The sequence below is a fragment of the Bison bison genome, unplaced genomic scaffold (assembly GCF_000754665.1).
Source record: "Bison bison bison isolate TAMUID 2011002044 unplaced genomic scaffold, Bison_UMD1.0 scf7180017863350, whole genome shotgun sequence".
Classification (NCBI taxonomy): domain Eukaryota; kingdom Metazoa; phylum Chordata; class Mammalia; order Artiodactyla; family Bovidae; genus Bison; species Bison bison.
The window spans coordinates 348,419-363,920 of NW_011493922.1; positions in this window are offsets into that span (position 1 = coordinate 348,419).

Genomic DNA, 15,502 nt, shown 5'->3' on the forward strand with positions numbered 1-15,502 from the left:
GTTTTTCCTACTTTATTCAATTTAAGTCTGAATTTTTCCATAAGGAGTTCATGATCTGAGCCACAGTCACCTCCCAGTCTTGTTTTTGCTGGCTGTATAGAGCTTCTCCATCTTTGGCTGCAAAGAATATAATCAGTCTGATTTCGGTGTTGACCATCTGGTGATGTCCATGTGTAGAGTCTTCTCTTGTGTTGTTGGAAGAGGGTGTTTGCTATGACCAGTGCATTCTTTTGACAGAAGTCTATTATTAGCCTTTGCCGTGCTTCATTCTGTATCCAAGGCCAAATTTGCCTGTTACTACAGTAGGTGTTTCTTGACTTTGTACTTTTGCATTCTAGTCCCCTATAATGAAAAGTACATCTTTGTTGGGTGTTAGTTCTAGAAGGTCTCATAGGTCTTTATAGAACCATTCAATTTCAGCTTCTTCAGCATTACAGGTCAGGACATAGGCTTGGATTACCATGATACTGAATAGTTTGCCTTGGAAACAAACAGAGATCATTCTGTTGTTTTGAGATTGCATCCAAGTACTGCATTTCGTGCTCTTTTGTTGACTATGATGGCTACTCCATTTCTTCTAGGGGATTCTTGCCCACAGCAGTAGATGTAATGGTCATCTGAGTTAAATTCACCCATTCCAGTCCATTTTAGTTCATTGATTCCTAAAATGTCGATGTTCACTCTTGCCATCTCCTGTTTGACCACTTCCAATTTGCCTTGATTCATGGACCTAACATTCCAGGTTCCTATGCAATATTGCTCTTTACAGCATTGGACCTTGCTTCCATCACCAGTCACATCCACAACTGGGTGTTGTTTTTGCTTTGTCTCTGTCTCTTCATTCTTTCGGTGTTATTTCTCCACTGATCTCCAGTAGCATATTGGGCACCTACCAACCTGGGGAGTTCATCTTTCAGTGTCATACCATGTTATCACGTTACCGCATCTCAAAGAGTAGACTAGATCTTTAGGTTATGAAGATGTCATTTAAACTAAATATTTTTAAATAGTCTTCAAAATGAATTATTTTTACAGAGGATCCAGTCTGTACTGTGCTGTGGTGTGCTTATGACTTTTTGTGACCCCAGGGACTATAGGCCACCAGGCTCCTCTGTCCATGGAATTCTCCAGGCAAGAATACTGGAGTGGGTTGCCATGCCCTCCTCCAGGGGATCTTCCCAACCCAGGGATCAAACCCAGGTCTCCCACATTGCAGGTGGATTCTTTACCACCTGAGCCACCATGGAAACCCAAGAATACTGGAGTGGGTTGCCATGCCCTCCTCCAGGGGATCTTCCCAACCCAGGAATCAAACCGGGGTCTCCTGCAATGCCGGTGGATTCTTTACCAACTGAGCTACCAGGGGCCCTGAATCCAGTTTACCCCAAGTAAAAACCCTCAAGTTTCTGGCTAGTGGCAGCTCACGCGCTGTTTCCATCCTGAAGCTTTTGCCCAGCACCATCTGAGCCAGGTGGCGCCCAGTGATGGGGCAGCGGGAGAGAGCCACACACCAGCACAGGCACCTGTCGGGACCCAGCAAGGGGCTGCATCTCTCTGTGGACTAGTCAGCAGTTCCTATGCCAGATCAGATTTAAGCAGAGTGTGATCCCCAAATTGTGACCTGTCCTCTGTTATTTCAGAACAGGTGGACAACCCACTAAATAGATTGGGTGAAGAGCAGCTTCAACTGGCCTGATGTATGAGTACTGATTTTTCTGTCCTTCAGAGATTTAGTATGGCCACTTAAGGACAAATGAGGAAATCATTTCAAAAAGCCAGTCGATGGTAATTTTCTACATTGTGAACACGAGAAAGGAAATTAAAAAAAAAAAAAGAATGCTCTACTTGAGTGTTATTCTCGGTAGCGCCATCCAATCTTGGCAAAAACAAACCTATGTAAACTTTACCAAATAAAGGCTATGCAGCCAGGAGGTGAATTTTTCTACTTGGCTCACAATCCATTGTTATTGACCCTGAGAAAAATGTTAATTTCTCTTTGATGTGACTTAGTCCTTTTCACCAACCAAGAAATACATTAATTCAAAACAAACAAACAAACAAAACATGTTTTTCCCCACAAAAGCCCTAGGACAATAATGTTTTTTTTGTCTGACCATTACTTATTCATTGCCACCGGGAGTTCTTAAACAATGCAGTTTGAAATAAACATATGCTTGGTTAATCTTATCCTTTAAGTGAAGAATAAAAATTAATAATTTAAAGCACATAGTTGTTACACATCTGGTTTGATAGAAATGTGCTCTTGAGAAAGAGGGAAGAATTATACAAAAATCAGAAACATTGATGGAATTACAACTTTTTGGATGATTACGGAGTCCTTCATGAATACAAAGTAAAATATCAAAAATTACATAGGTTATTTCTAATAATGTGAAGAAAAGTTTTTATAAATATCTTTGGTAAATATGTCTAAAAGAGTGAGAATTTTTCTTGTAAATCTGTGTCTTTGTTAACAGCAAACACTCAGACACTTTAAAATATTAGTTCTGTCCTGTGTGATTTTATTTAAATGGCAGTGACACTGGTCTCTGTTATGGCAGCAGCTTGCTTATCGAGTTCTGCTGGAGATGTAGCTAGTGCGACTTTTGCAAGGCACAGCACTAAGACCCTGACCTTATTCCGGATCCTCCAGATCTGAACCTCGGGGGTACATTTCTGTCCAATATCCGAGTGATTCTTACATATGCTGAAGGGTTAAAATCACAGTAATTCATATGATGCCACAGATATTTCCCAAGTATTGTCAGAGTGTTAAGTTCCATAATTTTGCAACTTGAAGATACATTATCTATATGTAATATAGAACAGAATTTTTAAATGCATTTGATGTTAAATAATAGTAAGCAACATTTAAGCGCTCATTTCATGCCAGGTAGTGTTTTAAGCAATAATGCATTAATGTTAATTTATTGAAGACTCACAGCAACTGTATGAAGTATTAGGTTTACCTCCATTTCCAGGATGAGGAAAAGAGGCACAGAGAGGCTGAGTAATTTGCCCAGGGTCACACAGCTAGAAAGGGCCACAGTTAATTTCGACCTCACACAAGTTGTCTCCCAAAGCCTTATCTTAACTATCAGGCATACTTTGTGTTAAGTGTTTGTCAATGAAAACTGGACAACTTAAAAAGTCAAAATAATAGGAGGAAAAAAATGCTCCCAACATATTGGTTTTTTGTAGAATGAAAAGAGGATGGTAGGGAGAAGGAAAGAAAGGATCTTACACAGAGCTCCCCTGATGACTCAGCTGGTGAAGAAGCTGCCTGCCGTGCAGGAGACTTGGGTTTGATCCCTGGGTCAGGAAGATCCCCTGGAGAAGGAAATGGCTGCCTGGAGAACTCCAGGGACAGAGGAGCCATAGGGTTGCAAAGAGTCAGACACGACTGAGCAACTAACACTTTCATTTTTTTTTTCATCTTGCAAATACTTGTGAAAGTATGCCTACAAAAATAATGAAAAGGTAGAAACCAAAACACTTATTTGATGATGGGTTGCAGTGTTTATTGTATTTGCTCCATTTTCTGCTTCTCTGTAACAAAATAATGAGTGAGAATGATTCATTCTTGTAATCAGAAAATAAAAACTGAGTCAGTTTATGGAATGATTACATGTAGTAATGACTGATAAAATTCATAAAAATATCAGTTGATCTAAATTTTTAGTTCACTCTGTTTATACTTAACTCTTTTAAAACCATAAAGTATATATCTATTAGTAGCTGCATTTTCTTTCTCATTTGAATGGCTTAATTTTTTACACAAATCCTTTATTTTTATGTTACTTTCAGTTTCTCTGTCAAAAACAAAAATCAAACTATGTCGTAGCATGAAAAATAAATATGCTACTTCTAGACCACTGCCATGGTAAACTTAATCAAATCATATCTTGTTCCCCAATATTCATATGTTCGTAAGGGAATAAATAAGGTTATTTGTCAGTAGGATTATTGTATTATTGCCAACATAATATATTTTAATGTTAACATCCAGAAAAATAAATCATACCTTAAAAGGGAAAAGACAGATATATGTATACCCATTTTCATAGCATTATTTACAATAGCCAAAAGTTAGAAGCAACCTAAATGTGAATGAATGAATGAATAAACCAGATATTGTATATACACACAATGGAATGTTTTTCAGCCTTAAGTGTTAACTTCTCAGCCGTGTCCAACTCTTGGCAACCCCATGGGCTGAAGCCTGCCACACTCCTCTGTCCATGGAATTCTCAAGGCAAAAATACTGGAGTGTTTTTTCCAGGGGATCTTCCGACTCAGGGATCAAACCCGGGTCTTATGCATTGCTACCGAACTCTTCAGCTTTAAAATGAAGGCAATTCTGACATGTGCTACAACATGGATTAAACTTGAAGACATTATGCCAAGTGAAATGAATCAGTTACAAAAGAAGAAATAACATACAAACATATGTATGTTTTCCACATACATACGTAAATTCCACAAACGTAAAGTCCCCGGGGTCAATGCAGTCCAGTTCAATCGCTCAGTCGTGTCCGACTCTTTGCAACCCCATAGACTGCAGCACACCAGGCCTCCCTGTCCTTCACCAACTCCTGGAGCTTACTCAAACTCATGTTCACTGAGTCAGTGATGCCATCCAACCATCTCATCCTCTGTCGTCCCCTTCTCCTCCCACCCTCAATCTTTCCCAGCATCAGGGTTTTTTCCAGTGAGTCAGTTCTTCGCATCAGGTGGCCAAAGTATCGGAGTCTCAGCTTCAGCATCAGTCCTTCCAATGAACACTCAGGACTGATCTCCTTTAGGACAGACTGGTTGGATCTCCTTGCAGTCCAAGGGACTCTCAAGAGTCTTCTCCAACACCACAGTTCAAAAGCATCAATTCTTTGGCACTCAGCCTTCTTTATAGTCCAACTCTCACATGGCTACTGGAAAAACCATAGCTTTGACTAGACAGACATTTGTTGGCAAAGTAATGTCTCTGTTTTTTAATATGCTGTCTAGGTTGGTCATAACTTTTCTTCCAAGGAGTAAGGGTCTTTTAATTTCATGGCTGCAGTCACCATCTGCAGTGCTTTTGGTGCCTAAAAAGTAAATTCTGTCACTGTTTCTCCATCTATTTGACATGAAGTGATGGGACCAAATGCCATGATCTTAGTTTTCTTAATGTTGAGCTTTAAGCCAACTTTTTCACTTTCCTCTTTCACTTGCATCAAGAGACTCTTTAGTTCCTCTTCCCTTTCTGCCATAAGGGTGGTGTCATCTGCATATCTGAGGTTATTGATATTTCTCCCGGCAATCTTGATTCCAGCTTGTGCTTCATCCAGCCCAGCATTTCTCATGATGTATTCTGTATATAACTTAAATGAGCAAGGTGACAATATACAGCCTTAACGTACTCCTTTCCCTATTTGGAACCAGTCTGTTGTTCTTGTCCATTTATAACTGTTGCTTCTCTACCTGCATACAGATTTCAGGAGGCAGGTCAGGTGGTCCGGTATTCCCATCTGTTTAAGAATTTTCCACAGCTTGTTGTGAGACAAAATAGAACAGAATCCCTTTCTAGATGAAGGGAGGGAGAAGGAGTTAGTGTTTCATGGGTCCAGAGGTTCATTTGGGGAAAATGAGGAAGTTCTGAAGACAGATGATGGTAGTGGTTGCACCACAATGTAAGTGTTCTTATTGCTATAGAACTATATACTTTAAAAGGGTTAAAATGGGAAATTTTCTATTTATATATAATTTTCCACAATAAATAAGTAGAAATATGTTACATATTATTTCTTTCATTTGTTATTGCCTTTGAAAATGAGCACCCTCTGAAAGTCTTGAAGTGACATGTTCATAAAGATTGTGTTCATGAAGATGCTTCATCAGACATCAGCATTGTTTTTAAAAGTTTCCTTGAATGTGTCTCCTCTTTGATCATAATATATCTCTCTCTGCTCCTGCACTCTTTTCATGGCTGTCATTCACATTATGAATAAAATCTAAATTCTATAAAAGATCATTGATAAGTCAGTCTCCATGCTTACAAATGTGCATGCACACGTATCTGTCCTCTCCATCTCCATCTCCCCATCCCACCTCACCCTCTCCTTAGCTGTACAAGCTTCTTGCTGGTTCTGGTACATAGCAACCCTTGAAAGTCAAAGACATGATACTCGCAGCTTTCTCATTTGGAAAGCTCCACCCAGACTTCCGTGTACCTCTTCCATGATGGGCCTAAAGACCCATCAGAAACAGTGTTGCCTGTACGATGTAGCCACTCTCTGTCCATTATGCTTCTGCTTTTCTTTCCTAGTATTTACCAAGAACTTAAGGAGTATCATGGTTTACTTCTGTGTGTGTGTGTGTGTGTGTGTGTGTGTGTGTGTTTTCTTTCCAGACTGGAATGTAAGCTCTAGAAAAGCAAGCATCTTTACTTTTTTGTTGCCACTGAATTTCCAGTGTCTTAACACTTCGAACAGTGCCTGTCACAAAGAAAATACTCTGCAAATGTTCGTTCCATAAGTAACTTGTGTAAAAATATGCAAAATACCACTTGGGCTGTTATTTATATTCCTGATATAGATAAAACAGTATTAAGGCTTGCAATAGTAAAATGAGCCATGTCCGAATCATTTTATGTATTTGAGTCGGCGGTCATTATCCTCTGAGATAACATCCTGACTGCGGATAGTAGAAATTGATGAAACTGATGAAAGGAACCCACCCTTTGTCTCCACTGAGAAATAATTTGAATGTTGACCTTTGTCATGTATTTTCTAAAGTGTCTTATGTTGTTTGTAGCATTTCATTCTAAAAAAAAACTAGAAGGCAAATTTTATTATTATTCAAATTGTGTAGATATAAAAACTGAATAGCAATTTGCCCAAGGTCAAGTCAGTATTTGAGTTGAATTTCAGTATCAGCAATGACTCTAGAGCTCGTGCTTTTAAATGGCACTAAATATGATTTTCCCTAAACACAGACACCTATTTGTCATGGCACTTATTTTTATTATTATGTAAAAACGTATATATTCATTCAAAATTGTAAAGATATAAAACTGTGAGAAAGTACAAATTATCCCTAAACCTCCATCTAGACTACTTTTAAAATGGATTATTCTTATTTTTGCTTTCCACAGACACTTTAAAAGAAACTCAAAAGAATGAAAATAATAAATGTGTAAAAGTCCAGGATAAGAAAACTCTTAAAGGATACGTTTTTTCTTTTGCAAGTTTTTTGGTTGTTTTACCCATCCATTTCTTTTCTTATACTGATAATCTGGAATTAGGAGTGGAAGATTGTTTGTTGAAAAATGTCATTTAAAATCTTATCTGGTAGACAGAAGGTATATTTTTTCCTGTAAGTACATATAAAGAATTTTTCATAGTCTTTATCAAGCTATATAGCATAATATTTATTTTATCTGAAAACTAAAAACATATTTTAAGTAGTTATTAATGTTCAATGCATAATAGCTTCTAGAATCTTCAGAGAAATGAGAAGGATGTGACCTATTAGTGTCCAACTCAACTTTCTTGATTTACATGTATCTCAGATCACTGATCAAATTGAGAAAGTGTTTGATCTGTCCAGGCAATTTTTCTGTGTGCTAAAAAAGTTATTAAAATCTTCAGTAAATAATACCAGAGGATAGGGATCTCTTAAAACAATGTCCTTACCCACACTAGTAATGTACAAGTATTCTTGGATCTATAAATTTACCATTACAGATACTTCAAAAGTGCATTTTAAGAACTTGAGACAGCAAACAGAAGAGAATATGAGAATACTGCTAGAGTGAAAAATAAACTGTTTAATAATAGCCTACTCAGGATTTGTTGTTTTGGTGTATTATTATGGGCTATTGTCACTGGAAAATAGTTTTTGCTTAGCAGTATATTGCAATGTTATATGATAGGTTGTCATCAAAACTATTATGTTGACATCACTCAATGAAGTCAAATTTTTTTTGGTAGTTTGGTCTATCCATTATAAAATATTCATCTCTAAATGTACCTCACACTATGAAGAATTCTTTCTTAAAGTTTAATAGAGATTTACTGAGAAACTATGGAGAGCATATAAATAAGGAAATACGGTGCTTAAAAAACTGAGTAAGAGACCATATTTGTCCTCTAGGAACACACCAAGTAGCAGGGTGTAGAATTTTAAAACCCACAGTATACAGTATATGCAATGTATAAGTAGCATGTTCCTTTATTATAGTTATAAAGTGCTAAGTTATGACCTCCCAAAGAAACAAGTGACCATGACCAGTATGACTGGGCAATAATGGTGAAGATACAGAACTCCCTGCTTTTTTTAAGTGGTGGCTTTATTTTGGATACTGACAGATTAGTCAGCTTTGGATAGATAGAAAGCTCTATTGATTAAAGTTATTAATTTAACACTGTATTATGTACTTTTTCTAAGGCTTGACAGAATGGTTGAGTAAAGCTGACTAGATCCCAACTCTCATTCATTCTAATAAACAAATTCCAATATCAGGAACTTCTTTACAACAATAAAATAGGATAATATGATAGTGACTGAGTTGGCTAAAAGAGGAGAGAAAAGGACCTTTTTTGTAAGGTAGGACTTTCTAGAAACGTATGTCTCAATAAATGTTCAACAATCTGAATACTAAATTTTAATAAAATATTGAATAAATATTGGGCATGAGCTCAGAAAGGATTCAGACTTAGCCATTGAACACACATGTGCTTTAGAAGCAAATGGCTTGCCTTCAAGGTCTAGCTCTTCTGCTTCCTGTTAGTATTGGCCAACTTCCCTGTTTCATCAGGCTTCACTTTCCACATCTTTATGCAAAAATAACAATGATGCCTACACTCCAATGATGTACTCACTACAATTTGCAGTGAGTACTAATAGGTATAATGTATGAAAAGGGCTTAGCCAAATGTTTGGCACTAATAAAAATGTGAGCATTTGGGAATATAGTTTGGTCCAGCTTGACTGTAACAAATAAAGAAGAGTAAGGGAAGGTAAGTCTACAAATATGACTGAAACCAGAATCCACAGAATCAACCGGTGCACCACCAGACTGCCCCTTAAGCTGGAAAGAATCATTAAATATTTGTTGAGTGGGGAAGTGTTATGCTTTGGAAAGATTAATAGATCAGTTGTTTACAGAATATTTTGGACACTCAAACTACAGTAGTTTAATTACTTCTACAATAAAGACCCAAAGGACAGAAAGGATTGCAGATGTTATGGAGGTCAAGTTGACAGGACTTTGTAACTAAGTGAATGAGGACAGGTGTCAAAGCCTAAGAGAATAAACTGAAGAAATGACAATGAAAGGACCCAGTTTGTGTCAGAAGATGACTCAGCTGTGGGCACACTGGTAAGATATCCAGCCAGCAGGAGAAAATGTAGAACAACAAAAAAAGATAAAGGGAAATGCACCAGTTGGAAATGTAGGTTGGAGTATCATCAACATTCAGATTGTACCTGAAGCCCTGACTATTGGTGGGATATCTCTGCCCAGAGAGAATGGAGAGAAAAGAAAAGGATGCTAAGGGTATGGTCCCAGTGTCCAAATATATTTCACTAAAGAAACTAGAAGAATGGGAATGAGACAGGGAAGGGCGGAAGCCATGTGAACAAGGACAGCTAGTAGCACATTGAGCTGATGCTACACATTAATTGATGGATGTAAATGATAGCTAAATAATGAACTTGAACACTTTTATTCAGATATTTAGTTTACAGGATGCCAAAACAACTTATTCAAAACTTGTTGATGATGCTTCTCACTCTTAAAATGGTGTAAAATTCTTGAGCTGTGTTTTTTTTCTTGTGTACATCTTATTTATTTACAAAACCCTCATAAAGAGGTCTTTTTAAAAATGTTCCATTTGTAAAGCATAGAATCATTTCATATAGAAGTTGTGAAATAGTCAGACCCTGCATGCTGCTAAGTCGCTTCAGTCGTGTCCAACTCTGTGTGACCCCATAGACGGCAGCCCACCAGGCTCCCCCGTCCCTGGGATTCTCCAGGCAAGAACACTGGAGTGGGTTGCCATTTCCTCCTCCAGTGCATGAAAGTGAAAAGTGAAAGTGAAGTCACTCAGTCGTGTCTGACTCTTAGCAACCCCATGGACTGCAGCCCACCAGGCTCCCCCGTCCCTGGGATTCTCCAGGCAAGAACACTGGAGTGGGTTGCCATTTCCTCCTCCAGTGCATGAAAGTGAAAAGTGAAAGTGAAGTCACTCAGTCGTGTCTGACTCTTAGCAACCCCATGGACTGCAGCCTACCAGGCTCCCCCGTCCATGGGATTTTCCAGGCAAGAGTACTGGAGTGGGGTGCCATTGCCTTCTCCAAGACCCTGTATAGCTACCCAGAAAATAAGTCCTATCAACAGGATGAAAAAACTTTTCCTTTGACATAATAGCTAAAGGCAATGAAATTATTTCCTCTTTAAATGACTCAGTTCCCGGGGGGCATTAGGGATGCATAATAGATGAGGTATTATCACAAAACCCTTTTTTAATGCTTCACCTTTCCCCTTGCTTTACTTTTAATCATGATAGAAGGGAAGTATAAACAACATCAGCAAATATAAACAAAAATGACATAGATTGTTTCATACCCTAATTATTCATGTCCACATTTCACATTGTGTTCTTTAGAACAAAAGTTAAAGGGGAAAAAAGTTTTTCTCTTTCAAATAGGCAGGCTTATTTTGATAAATAAAATTATGAATGAAATTAAAAAATAGAGTGTCCCTTGGAGTGCAAGGAGATCAAACCATTCAATCCTAAAGGAAATCAACCCAGAATATTCATTAGAAGGACTGATGCTGAAGTTGAATGAAGCTCCAATACTTTGGCCACCTGATTCAGAGAGTGGACTCATTGGAAAAGATCCTGATGATAGCAAAGACTGAAGGCAAAAGGAGAAGAGGGTGGCAGAGAATGGGATGGTTAAATAGCATCACCAACTCAGTGGACATGAATTTGAGCAAACTCCAGGAGACAGTGAAAGACAAGGAGGATTGGCATGCTGCAGCCCATAGGGTCGCAAACAATCGGACACCACTTAGCAACTGAGCAACAACTGACACAAAATACTGAAATACAAGCTATGACCAAGTATATGTTAATAAACCTGAAAATTTCAGTTAAATACATTTGTAGAAAATTAAAAATGATCAAAATTAACTCAAGAAATGTAAGTAGAGCAGTAAAGCAAGATGAAATTTTAATTATTATCAAAGAATTCCAGAGCCAAACAGTTTATCAATTGAATTTTTAAATTCAAGTAATAACATTTTTTTCTATAATATAAAAAGAGTAAAATAGCTATCCTTTGTTATTCTTGATTCAAAATTTGATCAATATGAATAAACATACAACAAAAATTCATGAAACCTCAGCTATTAATAAAGATGGATACAAAATGTACTTAAATGTATTTGTACAAAATGTACAATTAAATGTTCAAAATATATTTAAAATGTACTAACAAAGTAATTCCAAAAGTACATTATTCATCCATTATGATGAAGATAGGTTTGTTCCCAGAAAGCTTAATTAAATCAGTGAATTTGATAAAATTTTACATTATTGTTAGAATCAGAAACATGGCATGCTTATCCCCTCTTTTATTTTAGAAGAAGACAAAGTTATCATTATCTGCGGAGCACAAGCTTATCTGCATAGAATAGTCCCTGAAAATTCTCTAAGAATATATTAGCTATTGTTAAAGATTTTAGCTACAAGAATTTAGACACAATATTAATACCTGAAAAATGGCAACTTGAATTTGTATCACCCATGAGTAGTTACAAGACAGAAATAATTACTAACTAAGAAAATATATATCCAGAAATAATCCTTAAAAATTTGTGGGAATCATGTCAAAGAAACTATAAAGCTTTATTTAAAAAGAAAAAAATAAAATAGGAAGATGTAGTAGATGGGATACTGGAAGGGAAACTTAAATATTATAAAAATATAAATTCTTCCTTACTAAATTTAGAGATTTGATGTAATCTTATGTAATATGTCATTGGACTACTTTGAGAGTTTAAATACCTGGTTCTAACATTCATCTAAAATAATAAAATAGAATGGCTACAAATAAGTGGCATCACTTCTTGTGTAAGATAAGAATTAATGATTTTCTTCAAAGAGCAAAAAATGAAGATATCTGCCAAGCTGATAAGAATACTTTAGGTGGGATTAAAAGAGCTTGATAGAGCAGTGAGGTTTTGGGGTTTTTTCCCTATTTTTTTAAAGTGGGAATGATTTTTACTTTCTTCTATCATTTTCAGTTTTTAAAAGACATTATTAGAACAATAAAATATGAAAATCTGGGAAATATTTAAGATAACACAATGAATGCTTACTATATTTAATATGTAAAGATATATTTCATTTCAATAATAATGCTAAATTTATTCTAGTAAAAACTGTAATATTATTAGTTAACTGGTAAAAAAAAATCTCATTGAAAGTTCACTATCATAAGTAACAAAATAAATTTAAAACAAAATATAGATACAGTATTTATCCTTTTGATTTTGTTTAAAATGTTACTATTTAAGAATGATAATATAAATGACAGAGGCCCTCCCAGACTCTTCTTATAGAAATGTAAATGGGTCAGCAAAAACCTTGTCTGTGAGATCACAGTGCATTTTGATTTTCCATCTCAAATTTTGTGGATTTTTAAAAATTCCTATAATATTTACATATTTAAATGTTACAATATTAACATATTATGCATGGTTTATATACTACTTTTTATAATCAGAAAACTAAAAAGCATTTTCAAAAATCAGTAAAAGTTGTTTAATGTAAATTCAGCAATTAGGATCAATTAGGATGTTTTTAAGATGATACTTCTTAAATCACTGCTTTTCTTAATTTACTTGTGAGCTTCAAACGTGGCTATGACCTCAATTCCTCTCCCAAGTCAGTTCACCCATAATAGTCTAGTAACTGAGATGAAAATACACAAATTTCTTCTCATAGGGATATTTGGTGAAATAAATAATAATAATATTAGTAATAGTTAAAAATATTTAACATTAACATACTCTGGACACTGTGTTAGGCTCTTCAGAGGAATTAACACAATCATCAAACGGAATTAACACAATCATCAAACCCTATATGTTGAGTATTATTATCTTTACCTATTTACAGATAACTTTTGGGACACTCTGTTTTTTAAGTAAATGTGCAGGACAGCAGTGTGACTCCTGAGATGGGAGACCAGGATCTCATGTCCTGCTCTGCTGCTTGCTTGCCATCTTTTTTAACAGGTCATGTAACTTACTTGCACCAAAATGTTCTCAATTCAGCTATAAAATGAAAATGATAACCCATGGCAGTGTTGTGAAACCCAAATGAGGTGCTATATAAGAAAGCACTCTGAATAGCAAATTCTGTCAATTTAAATCAAGATTGTAGAAAAATGGAGTTTAGGTTAGGTATTTAGATAAGGGTTTTTTTCTAAAAAATATCTTTCTTAGTATCATTTATTTTCCTTGCTACTTTTAAAAATCTGATACTTTGTAGGAGAAATTGTTGTTCTTTTTTGAGTCCAGTATCTGAAGCATTGTCCACTCAGTGTTGCTAGTTACTGCCAATCCTAACCACAGAATCTTTCTTTGCATGTAAGGCATTAGATGCAGTAAAATAATAATATCTATAGCAAGTTTTCCAGTATATGTTACTACTGCCACAGGACCCTTGATGAGATGTGAGAGAAAAGAAATTAACCATTTCTTATTAAAAACGTAGTGAACACTTTACAGACAAGTATTTTTTATCACCTTAAATAAATTTTTTGGTTGAATTACATTTTACTTATGATACTTCATTGCCTTAATTTCATCTGGGTAATATAATTCTTCCTATTGTTTCCTTTTGGCTTCTGCTTCATTTTATAAAAAGTGACAAAAATTTTAACCCCCACCCTTTTTTTTTTTTTTCATTTATGAAAACAAGATTGAAAGAAGACTGCCAGGAATCCAGAGTCCTACACAAGACATAGGTAGAGATCTAGGTCAGCTTTTCCAATGGGGAAGAAACTGGGCTGATCTCTAATATTAGCTCTTGGTTTTATTCTCTGTGCTAAGATATAGGAAGAACCAAAAATGAATCTGAAAACAAGAACTAGTTTCCCTTAGTTCCATAGCAACCTATGAATAAATCCATTCTTTTCTAAAATATGGATTTTTATAAGATTTAGATCTTAGTTTCTTGTGAGTAGTTGGAGACTCTAATCTTTAAATCATCGGTCATCTATGGAAATCCAGAAAACATTTTATTGTGAATTTAGGTATAATATATTTACATTTTAATTCTAAAGCTAATTATTAATATCAGAAATTTGCTACTTTTCTAAATCACTGATTAATAAAATGGGTTTTTAATTTTATAAAATTTAAAATCAGTCTGTTTTAAGTATATAGATATCAACTAATCCAAAAAGAATATTAAACATATATATGATTGAAAATAAAGCATAAATAGAAGAACACAGAGAAACTTGCTTCTTATTGGCTTTTAAGTAACAAAAGCCAGCAATTGTTGAACTGTTACCGAGTGTCAGACGTCATACTTAGTTATCACAAGCATTTCCTTTAATGCTCACAATAATTTTATAAATAAATACCATTATCATTTTAAAGTCAAATGATTAAGCAAACTGCCCAGGGACATGGAAGAATAAAGTGATGAAGCTGGAGTATGCTCCCACTGGTCTAACTCTACAAAGAGTACTCCTTACCGCTTACCCATACTATGAAAAGTGAAAGTCGCTCAGTTGGCACGACTCTGTGTGACCCCATGGACTGTAGCCCGCCAGGCTCCTGGTCATGGAGTTTTCCAGGCAAAAATACTGGGGTGGGTAGCCATTCCTTTCTTGAGGGGATCTTCCCAACCCAGGGATGGAACACGGGTCTCCCACATTGCAGGCAGATCCTTTACCAGCTGAGCTACAAGGGAAGCCCCAGGGAAGCCACACTATGGGTAACTGTTAATAACTTACCTGTTTTTTAAACATGTTACTGTTACTATCTATAGTGTAACAGTCAAATATGAAGAATATTGTGAATTTAAATGCTCCTCACTGAAAATTAAAAAATCCTAGTTTCACTTCAAAGAAAATCCTGAGGTGACTCCTTGGTCTACAGTAGTATTCCTAACAAAATTTGAGACAGGAGGCTGTGGAGCAAAGAAGGAAACACCTTTAAAGGAATATATCAGAATCCAGAGGGCTGTTGTATGCTCCGCTCACCCACCTCCCAGCTCCAGGATTTCTCACCATTCTCTCTCACGCCTTACCTATGTAAATACAGTCTGAAACACTCTTCCTCTCCCTGGAACATGCTTTCTGCTTCTGTCCTAGTTCATGGCTAACTTTATCCTGCAGGTCTCCACTCACGCGTTGCCTTCCCCAGGAAGCCTGCCTATACGTATTTCTTGATTAGGTGCCCTTTCCCTTCCAGCACACAGCACCTCTTTCC